Source organism: Apodemus sylvaticus, chromosome 21, assembly GCF_947179515.1.
Source record: "Apodemus sylvaticus chromosome 21, mApoSyl1.1, whole genome shotgun sequence".
Classification (NCBI taxonomy): domain Eukaryota; kingdom Metazoa; phylum Chordata; class Mammalia; order Rodentia; family Muridae; genus Apodemus; species Apodemus sylvaticus.
The window spans coordinates 56,133,296-56,141,432 of NC_067492.1; the positions used below are offsets into that span (position 1 = coordinate 56,133,296).

At 44.5% G+C, this 8,137-nt stretch overlaps 1 non-coding gene across 1 annotated transcript; it reads right to left on the minus strand.

The window, feature by feature from the left end:
• Positions 1-6,826: 6,826 nt before the first annotated feature.
• LOC127672258 (small nucleolar RNA SNORA17) lies at positions 6,827-6,957 on the minus strand. Its single transcript, XR_007974912.1, has one exon. It is a non-coding gene; the product is annotated as a small nucleolar RNA SNORA17 (small nucleolar RNA).
• Between the last annotated feature and the right edge of the window lie 1,180 nt (positions 6,958-8,137).

Sequence of the window (8,137 nt, forward strand, 5' to 3'; positions counted from 1 at the left end):
GAGAAGACAAAGCAACACAGTAGATGACAACCAACAAGGAAGGTTGGAGACTCGGAATATAACTTTTATTCTCAGCCTGGGAGGAAACTACCTTGCCACATCTCAACTCTGGACAGTTACCCTGTACGCTATCCAGCCTGTGCTTCTGGGTTGCAACAGTCCTAAAAAATCAATACAGGCAGGAAACAGAGCTTTCCCAGTTTGTCTTGCCTTGTAGTAGTAATAGCTGGTCATATGACACCATGCAAGTGTGAGCCTTGAAAAAAGGAAGCTGGCACTTTATGGGGGTGGGGAGGGGGAATTGACTCCATGGAATGTGGAGCCTAGAGAAAGAAAGGGGAACAAAGACCCCATTCCTATTGGCACTGTTACTATGGCTGCCTGCTTCTAGACTTCTAGAAGCATCTTTTGCCTTAACCCCATGGATCTGGCAAACTGTTACTTATGGCTGAATAATTCCAGATATGCCCAGCACTTCTGCAGTGAGGATGGCCAATTATAGACTGGAATCCTAGCCTTGTTGCTTATCAGGTTTGAACAGAAGAAAGTAAAATCTTCACAAAATGGTAAAAACCACCTCACTGTGAGTTATTGTCACAATTAACCAAAACCTCCCAAGGCCAAGATGTCTTCTGAGAGCTTAGTTCTGCCGCCAGTCAGCCCCCCACCAAGAAGCCAGATGTACTGAAAGACTTTTGGTTCCCAGTTGCTCAGAGTGATTATTATTTAAGCCTGGAAGGAGGTCTGGAGATAATTTAGTTCAAATGCCTCATTTTATGCTTGAAAAAAGGGGCCCAGAGATGCTATGTAACATGTTCAAGGTCATAGAGCAAGTCTTTGGCAGACTCGGGCATTAGACCTCGGAGGTAGTCTTCCCTTATGATAATCCAATGGAATTGGAGACTAGTATTTTTTTTTTTTTAATTTAAGAGCTATATGACATTATTTCACTTCCCCTCTGGTCTAAGCAGATACAATCTCTTTCTTTTCAGAGCTTGATTTCTGAGCATGTGCAGTTTAGCCAGCTCCAGTGGCATTTGTTTTCTGGTTTTGTTTTCCCTGTTGCTGCTAATCACACTGCCACTGGTGTTGGCTGCTTACTGGGCGTCAGTGCAAACATTATCTTAAGTAGTAACTGTGGTGACTCAGTGGTGTGGATGATGCCATGGTCTTTTATCTATTCTGAGAAGGTATGAGAAGCCATCCTGGATATCCTGTTAATAATGAGACAGTGGCCATGTTCTCCCTGTACTGTGATAAGAGACATCCAGTTCACTTGAGCTTAGGCCAATGGTATTAATTCTTTCCATTGGGCAGTGGGCAAAGTGAAGTGAGCAAGACACAGTGTCTTGCCCTCAAGGAGTTCATGCCGAGAGAAGGAGCTAAAAGGATGTGTGTTACAGTGGCGTTGCACTTTAGTTAGGAGCTGGACATGCTGGGATCACTCATCTCAACATTGGTTGGCTATGTGACTTTGGGTGAAGTATTTTATCTTTGTTAGTAAAATAGGGTTACATGTTGAATATCCTATGTTCTAGATGCTTACGATCAAGGGGTTTCAGTTTTTAAAGACTTTCAGATTTTGGAATATTTGCACAGGTTTCTTTTAGTTCAGTGTTCTCCATCACTAAATCCAAAATTAAAATATTCTAAAGTTTTTAAAAATAATTTTTGCTAGGTGTGGTAGGATTCACCTTTAATCTTAGTATTTGACAGGCAAAGGTAGCCATATCTTTGTGAGTTCCAGGCTGGCTAGGGCTACATAGAAACAATCTGTCTCAAAACAAACAAAAAACATGTTAAACCAAAAACCAAAACCTACCCCCTCAATCCCAATCTTTTTGAAAAGTTGTGAGAGTTTAATACACAAATACAGTATTTGTGTCATTTCAATATGCCCCTTTCCCTTTAAGCCTCCCTCCCCATTTCTCCTCTCAGATTCAGGACCTCATGTTCTTTAATTATTTTATTGCTTATTTTTATTTAATCTTATTGTTACATATCTGTGGGTAAGTGTATACAAGTAGAACATGCTGGGTTCATGTTGTGTTGTTCTTGTGTATATGTGCTTAGGAATGACCATTAGGGATGGCCGCTTGGGATTAGGGGACTTTATCAGGGGGCTCTTCAGACGAGGAGATGGATTCTCCCTTTCATAGTAGCCTTTTAGAGAATCTTGTCAGTCCTCAAAATGTTTTTAATTTTAAGTCATTTTGGACTATGGATTTCTTGATTAGGATGCTCAGCCTGTAAGTACCACCGTTTCTGACACAGCTCACTGTATTGAAGAAGTTGATGAGTACTAACTATCAATGACTCAACACAAATCAGTCATTACTTTTTGTTTGTTTACTTGGCACCTGTGGATCCATCCTGTCTTAACTCTAAAAGTTTACTTTGCTTGTGAGCTTCATGGCTACTTTTCGGTTGCCTAGCATGAGTGGTGGTCCTTTTACACCGTCTAACTAGTCTTTAGCAGACATCTCTAGGAAGTGAGGGCAATCAGCTGCCAGCTGTATTTGGGAGCAGAGGGTGGACTGGTCTTAGGAATTCTAACCTGGTTGGTGTAGGGGGACTTTGACAAGCCCTTTTCCTTCCTTCAGCTTAGCATCTCCATAGGAAAAGAAGGGGTTTTGCCCTCATTATTCTTAAGGGCCTCCCTTCTTGAATGTCTGACAGTTTAAATATGGTAGTTGGAGAGAAAGATACAAAAGACACAGCTAGAGAAACTTTGGACAGATATATGGCTTCGGCTGTGAGGGCATCATTGGGAAGAAATAAACTCAACCAATGAAAGAGGCTGAGTGTCAGGGTTTAGCTTGGCTAGGGTTTTCAGGGAACCTCAAGTTTTCCCCACCTCTAAAATAAAAGGGTAGAGACCTTCGTTGGACTGCATCCTTATGCTGCTCATGTCTCTAGAATCCTGTGTTTTTAGGTGATGGCTTTTATTTGGGAATTAAAGGCCAATGGAATCTGAGTTGTTGAGGAGAACTAGAGGAAGGAGGAGCTGAGCTGTCCTTCTGAGAGAACACGGACAAGCTCGCAGAGGATGCTGTGGAGAAGTGGGCCACAGGGAAAGCAGGAGGCGGGTTTCTGGGTTCTGGCATCTCTAGGGTAGGCTTTTGGAGAGTGGGTATGGAGTATTAGCAGAGTGAAGACATGAAAGAAATGAGAAGACTTACACCTGAATTGAAAAAACAAAACAAAACAAAACAAAAACCCTTTGAGCCAGTGTTTCCTGTGGGTCACCTGATAGCCACCTTATGTAGCTGTTGTATGAATTCAGTGAGCTTGTTGATATATAGGGGGTCAACAAATAACTATTTCATAACTCATAAAATCAATGTGAGGATATGCAAGTTTTTGACAGCTGGGTCAGGCCTTTTGTTCTTTTAGATGTAGTTTTTGAAAAAAAATGGATATTTACCTATTGTATAAGCTTGGCCATATTTTCACATCTTTCTGTGCTTTAGTTTCTTAATCTGTAAAGTGGATCATAATACTTGTAGGAAAATGAAAAGGTACAATATTATAATATTCCAAAGATGCTTACAACAGCCTCTGGAATATCTTGCAGCCTTCCTGCGTGAACACATAAGCAGCTTCATTGTTATTTTCTTTTTTAGCAGGAGGATATAAGGTCTACTGCACCAGGGTCATAGATTCTAAGAAGCCCCGATGTTAAAGGGAAGTATTTGCCAGCTTAGTAGAAATCAGAGGTAGCTAAGAGCCTGGGAGATGGATGGAACAGACAAGATTCTGTTTTCAGTCTGTTGTAGCTGAAGGCCAGATGCTAGAAATGCTCTCGAACTGAAACATTTAATGCAGAATGCTTCTCTTCTCCACCCTCTCTGAGGGTATTTGCCTTCTATGTGGTTGTAGAATAGCCATCACTGTCCTGTCAGAATGTGGCAGAGCTGCCTTTCCTCTGCTGATAAGACCTTCCTGGTCTGAATATTCTCACAGACATACCTTGGAAGTCTCAGGCATGGAAGGATTAATGCGAAGGATTCTTAGGGACAGGCTATGTGATGAGAAATAGGTCCTAAGAGTTTTGGTCCAGAGCTCACCTGTCAGGCTGCTCAGTGACTCAAAACTCTAAAAGTTTCTTCTTAAACACCTGAGAGTCAGGATGCAGAAACATGTCTTTTCTGTGGCAACTTATTGACTTATCTTTTCACTTTTCCTTCCTCCCTCCTTCCTTTCTTTTCATTTTGTCCTTCCCTTTCTCCCATTCTTCCTTAGAAAGGTTCGTTCGTTCGTTCGTTCGTTCGTTCGTTCCTTCCTTCCTTCCTTCCTTCCTTCCTTCCTTTCCTTCCTTTCCTTCTTTTTTGGCTAGGAGCTGTTGAAGTTAGCGTAGCAAAGCACTGCATTTCCTTATGGCATTGTCATACACGCACACCACTCTGCTTTACTCATACCCCCGGCATCCTGCCATCACTCTGTCCCCCTCTTGTTGGTGCCCTTTCTCAAATAACCCTCTTTTCTCTTTTAATGCCACATGTTTTTAATGATTCCCTCCTTCTATCTTCTCTTAAGGTCGCTTCTTCCCATTTCATAGTTTCTTTTACACACACACACACACACACACACACACACACACACACACACACACACACACACCAAGACTCTGCATGTGGGAAAAATGTGATGTTTGGCATTCTGAATTGCAGTTATTTTTCTTAATATAAAGATCTCCATTTTCATCACTTTTCCTACATCTATCTGGTCTGCTTCCCTTTTGTATCTTAGGGTCTGGACAGTTGTCCAGGCAGGAGGTGACAGTGGTCTGGTTTAGGTGGAGGTGGAGGGAAAAAATTGAATGCAGGTTCTGCTAGTACAACGTTCAAATGTACTTTGCTAGTACATTGAGTGGGTGAGGACAAGGAGGCAGTTGTAAGGTATGATGTATGATGGTACCTCAGAGAACAGTGGTAAGGGACCAGGGATTCCCACATCCTACCCAACTCAGGAGAATGTCAGTCTTTCCACAACTGGCCTACCTCATTCTTCCTTCCAGCCTGGTTTAGAGATTCAAGTGTTGTGTTTGAATCCTGACTGTGGTGCTTAAGAGACACATCCAAGCTCATGCTTTGCTGAAGTACTTCACTCCTTGCACGTCCGTCCTTACAGGTGGCCTATTCTGGCTGCAGCTCCAGGTTCCTCTCTCTTTCCTTTTATTAACTTTATTTTTTTATTGATTCTTTGTGAATTTCACATCATGCATCCCAATCCCACTCATTTCTCCCTCCCCTCATACCTGCCCTCCATCCTTGCAACTTCCTCCCACAACATAAGAAAAAAAGATCTCATTGTAGAAGCTGTAGTGTGTCACAGTGAGATGATTTGTTGGTCTGGTATAAGGCCTCTGGCTTTGGCTATTCTATTCATACCGGAACCTCACTGGGATCCTCTTGGACATCCTTGTTGTTCTGCATCATTGAGATCCTGTAGTTTTGGATCTGTAAGACTGCCTGCCCCTCTTCATGCACTCTAGCAGTTCATCAATGGTGTAGATGTTGGGGTGGGTCAATTCAAAGCCTTGGTTCTGGGCCTGATAGATATCTGAGCTGGTGAGCCTGCCTGTCCTCCGTCTCTCAAACCCTCAGGGTTGGCTCACCAGCAGCTCTGCTCCCACAACCAGGGCCAGCTCTACCCTGAGGCCCAGAGAGAGAGGTACAGCGCTCACCCTTGCTTTCTGGAGTTAGTATTGCAGGCAATGAAGGACAGGGTCAGTTCTCCCATTCTCATGACCCTGGGGCCAGCTATCCTGCCTGGCATAGGTGGCGGGGATGAGGGAGGAGAGCAGGACACCTTTTCCTTGTCTGTTCCACTGCACAGCAGACAAGGAGCAGAGCTGGCTCCCCTGCACTCACACCCACATTCAGGGCCAGCTCTACTGTGCTGTCCAGGCAAGGTACAGGGCCCAGTCTCCTGAGCACTGCAGCAGGTGAGGGGCATGGACAGTTATTCTGCTTTTCATCACCCTAGGGCCAGGTCTTCCATCTGCCTCATGGAGTGAGGGGGTGGAGGGTATCTCTCCCTTGTCCATGCCACCACACAGGAGACACATGGCAGGGTCAGCTCTCCCACATCTGTACACTCAGGCCGGTTAACCTGCAACTCCCATAATGTGTGGGTTGCTCTCCTGAGTATTGTAGCTGAGTAGGGGTGGCATCAGCTCTTCTGTTCACAGGTCCCCAGAGCCAGCCCTCTCAGGATGCCCAGCTGAGGGGTGGGGCCGGTTTTACACTGCTCTAAGAAATCAACATGTCCTCAAATGGCAGCCCAGACCAGGGACATGTGCTGCTGCTGCTGCAGGGCCCACGAACTCAGATATGGCTCCTGTGGCAGCACAGGCCAGGACCTCACCATGGTTCTAGGTGGCATCACTGGCTACTCACATCAAAATGTTCCTCAGTATCCTTGAGTCTCCAGTTCTGCTTTTCTTCCTTGTGCCCACATCGTTCTGCTTCTGTTTGTCTTCCATTTCTCCATCACTTACTTTTTCCTCCTAGTGGTGCCTAGGGTGTTGGAATGTCTGGGCTCACCTCAGGAGAGCTATGCCCTACTGATTACATTATGGCACAGGGAAGGGGTCACCTGGGGCAATGTCTGTCCCCTGTGACCAGTGTGGCAGCAGACTGGTGGTCATCTCTGGCTAGATCCTTGTCTGGCACCCATGTGAGGGTCGTCTGTCTCAGGCTCACTCATACTTGGGGCCTATGGTCCCAGGCCTAGTCTTGGGTTTGCTCCCTGCCCTAGGAGCAGTCTGGACCTGTGAAGAACTGGACTGGTAGTTGTCTCAGGCTCACTTTTTTCAAGGAATGTTAGGCTACTAATGATTCAGATATTCATAGGTTAGAACACTGAGCACAGACATAGCCTCATTCTTTTTTGCCACCTACTGAATACACGTAACAGACATACCTGCAATGCCTCTCCACTAGGGGCAGGCCTCTCTTTTTTAGTAACTTTGCTCTCTTACTCCATACTACCCAAGTTTCTCTCTGCAGCACACTAGATGTCAAAGTGTCTGCTCACTGAATGCTATTTGTCAAGAGGGATGATACACTAGGCATGAACAGCACTAGGAAAGACAAGAAAACAACAGTATAATTCTTTCTATCCTCCTGCCTCAATTCAGGTGCTGGGAGGAAATCCTTGTTGGTGACTTCTATAGGACTCTGGAATGCTGTGACCCTTCTTGGCAGCACACAAGCTGGTCTACACTCAAGCCCCTTTCTAGAGAAGTTTTTCTAGTCAACTCCCTTCTACCCCAAATTGATAGGTTAGATCATCTCAGCCCCCGTCCCATGTTTGTGCGTGAACAGTTGCCAATTTTCTAAAATGGTAAACATCTTCAGTGGGCCTGATCAGAGAAGCTGAGATGGTAGCTAGGGCCTCTCTCTAAAACTATGATGCTGTGGTACCCAGTGAGAGAACACAATACAGGGATGGATGAAGAGATGGTAGCTAGGGCCTCTGACCAAAACTGTGATGCTGCAGTTTCCAGTGAACAGATCACAATTCAGGGACAGATGAAGACATGGTAGCCAGGGTCTCTGATAAAACTGATGATGTGTTCCCCAGTGAACAGATTACAATTCAGGGATGGATGAAAAGATGGTAGCCAGGGTCTCTGTCTAAAACTGAGGATGTGGTGCCCAGTGAACACATCACAATTCAGGGGTAAATGAATCAGGTCCAAGGGTTGTATGTAAAATATCTTTTTATTGGGATTGAGCTCCCTGTTAGGCAAAATGTAAAGTGAAGATGACATTAATTCATGAGATTTTCAGTTTGTTGATTGGAAACAAAGTAAGTTGTCATCAGAAACCTAGCTTTTCCTAACACCAGGAAGAGAAAGGGATGTCCCCCTTGTGACTTCATCAAGATGACTCTGTTGGATGTAGTTGGAAATATCTTGAACAAGAAATACTGTATTAAAATGCACTTGTGTGGCTAGGTCATTCTGTATTCACTAGATAGCGTTGGGAACAGCTATCTCTTCAAAGTTAGGCACCATTGATTGCTTTATCCTACTTTCCCATGGTGCCCAGAGGACTTTGTTGTGCATACTAGGTTCATATGTCTGTATTGCCTGAGTTACCCTTAATTAGATGTATGCTGAATC